The following is a 3402-nucleotide window of genomic DNA, read 5'->3' as shown; positions in this document are numbered from 1 at the left end:
TTGGCTTTAGTCCAAGTGGCAGTGTATTAGAAATGTGTCCTAAAGACAATCGTTTTAGGATCCTGTACAGTTAATGAAATATTCATGTACTGTTATTTGATTTACTATTTAGTTGTGATTTAAGGGAATCCAACTTTTATCATGTAATTAACAAGATAGAAAAAATCCTTAGTTTATTTTCAATACATAAAGAGTTATTTTTCAATGCATAAAGTGTTCATACAAGATAAAGTGAGTGGCTAAAACTAATCGATTGTAAACTTAAAACACTTAAGTCAAGCATTATGTTAAATGATTGACATAATGATGTCGAGACTTGCATGTAACAATGTTTTCTATTCTTGCATGGACAACTGATCTTACAAGTTGCAGATATATAGATATGTAAATAGTTATATGGATGTATATGAAAGAGTTCTTGTTCCTCAGTGATCTGACATTCGATACCAGGATGGATAAATCTTTCTAATGTTAACTAGCTTACTCATAGTTAATTCTGGATTATGGAGTATAATGTTTTGACTCTATTATCTAGCACGATCCAACATATCGAGCGAGTCTCGGGCAGTGATTTGGTGTCATGAAGTAATTACAGGGTAATTGAGTAATAGATTAAGCATTCATCACTCTCGATAGATTAGAGATATATCATTAGCCACGTGGAAGAATTGTTCTAAATCCTTGCAAGGTGATATGTTATAGGTTGAAATAAAGATTTCACATGGTATATCTAGTTTGAACAATTCAACCTAGACAAGTAAGCAAACGTCTTTATATATGCGACTTCACATTTTCTATAGTCATGATTCGTTTTGTATGTAGTTGATGAAGGATCAAATTACACTATGATTATGCATTAAAAGGAAAAAGGTCAAAATCAACTTGACTTCTTATGGCTTTAGGGGAGTGAGACACTTCTTTTTTGAAGTCGATACACTCATATCGTCACACGTTTGATTGGATTAATTTGATACAAATTAATAGATAAAAATTAAAGAGTTAATTTACTATCCAATTCAATTGAATTTCAATAAATGTATACGGTTAGTTGCGGTAGGAACTTAGTAGATCATGTACAGAAAGGTATAATAATAAATTGGAAACTGTTTCCACCAACACCTAAGGAAGGCCAAAATATACATGTAATGTTTTAGGTATTTTAATTGGATTCGATATATTAATTATAACTAATAAAATAAAAGAGTTAATTATACTTAGATATATAATTTTATTAACATATATTATTTACTAGATACTAAAGAAAATGATAATGTTAATATTAATTATATATTATAATTATTAAATAATTAGGAATTAATTTGATTATGATTCTAATATTATATATATATATATATATATATATATATATATATATATATATATATATATATATTATAAGGTTAATTACAAATCTAGTCCAACTAAAATGGTCTATTTACCTATCTAATCCACTTTGCTTCCATCTCACCAAATTAGACACTTTTATCAACTTTGGACAAAATTACCCTTAGTTTTATTCGATCGATCCATCTGCTCCTGCTTCTCTTCTTCTTTCGCTTTATCCGCTTCTTCTTCTTCTTCTTCATTTCAACTTCTTCTTTGGTTCATTTTCTTCAATTTCTGATACCAATCGTTATCGATTTTTGAGATTATTGAAGTATTATGTTCAATTTCCCGTAGAAATGGTATGTTTTTAGCTTATATGCCTGCTTTTCTCACTGGTCTTGCCTCTTTCTTCATCTGTAATGGTATCGTTTCAATTTTCTCAATTTTTCACCATTTTCCTCCCTTTTTGTCGCATTTGTGACGAACTTTATCGCATATCGTCACAAATGCGACAACAGTTGTCGCATTTCATCGCAAATGCGACAACTCTTGTCGCAGATGCGACAACTCTTATCGCATTTGTGACGAATTCGTCAGAAATGCAACATCGCAACAGTTCAATTGTTATTTTTTTTCTCATTTTTTGAGCTTAATCGTCTTTCACAAACACTAATTCTTCAAAGATTGAACGAAACATAATCTCTTCTCTCTATAAACCACCGTCTTTTCGTCGGTTTGGGATGGTGAAGAAGACGTTGAGAGTCCGAGGAAGAAGGTGAATTGAAATAAAGGTGTTCTTATCCAAAGTGGATGAAAGTGTCTAATTTGGTGAGATGGAAGCAAAGTGAGTTAGATATGTAAATGGACCTTTTTAGTTGGGCTAGATTTGTAATTAGCTCATTATGTTATAATTAGGAATTACTTATTCAATTAATAGATTTTTTTGGTTCGTAAGTGTATCCACCGCCGACAGCAGTGGTTATTCAATTAATAGATTGATTTCTAATTTGATTAGAACTTTAATTAAAGAAAAAGAAAAATAATATATAAAATTACATATTGAATTTCGGTCCACACTATGTTTTACAGTTAGAGTTTTATTTTTGTCTAATAAGAAATTGTTGAAATACAAGTATTGCAAGATGAAGTTCCATCCTAAGGTACTATAGATACTATGCTTAGTCATCATAATTAGTTAGAGGTTGTTGTAAATAGGTTATGAGTTGTTACTACATTAGTTAACTTTACCTTTTGTATATAAATACCTAAAGTGTACCTATTTTACTTTTAATCTGAATATATGAGAATATCAGATATTTCCTTTTCTTTCCTAACATGGTATCAGAGACATGGTTACTAGAAGAAAGAAGAAAGCCCAAAATCCACAGTTAGTAGTGGAATCAAGTCCCTTGAATGTTAATATAGATTTTAACTTCACGGACACAGATTTTGAAGAAGAAACCAGAGCTTCAGATCTTGAAATTGAAAATCTAGATTCAAGAAAAGTGATCGACGACCTAGAAGGAGAAGTCGAACAAGAACCAGAGGAATTTCACGAAATCGAAGAACTAGAAGAATCGGAGTCTGAAATGGCGTCAAATCCTCCTTTCTCTTGTTCAAATACTGATAATCCAGGAGCAACGATTATCAGTCTGCAACTCAACAACAACAACTATTTTACCTGGAAGCATGCCATGGTAAGAGCCCTAACGGTGAAGAAAAAACTCAAGTTTGTTCAAGAAGATAACATTCCTCCAGCGAAGAATACTACGACATATGAGCAGTGGAAAGAGCAAGATTGTCTGGTAATACAATGGATCCTTAACACTATTCATAAAGATTTTGCAGAATCGTTCAATTTTGCAAGTTCAGCACAATCACTCTGGAAAGAACTAGAGCAAATGTTTGGAGAAAATAACTCTCCAATGTTATTCCGTCTTAAAAGACAATTAGGATCTACAATCCAAGGTAATCTATCTGTTTGCTCATATTTTACTGCTTTGAAGAGAATTTGGGATGAGATAGATTTGCTGCGTCCTTTACCTGAGTGTCAATGTGGAGTAGCTGCTGAATGTG

Source organism: Euphorbia lathyris, chromosome 6 (assembly GCF_963576675.1).
Source record: "Euphorbia lathyris chromosome 6, ddEupLath1.1, whole genome shotgun sequence".
In the NCBI taxonomy this organism is placed as follows: Eukaryota; Viridiplantae; Streptophyta; class Magnoliopsida; order Malpighiales; family Euphorbiaceae; genus Euphorbia; species Euphorbia lathyris.
This window is presented reverse-complemented; position numbering follows the sequence as displayed.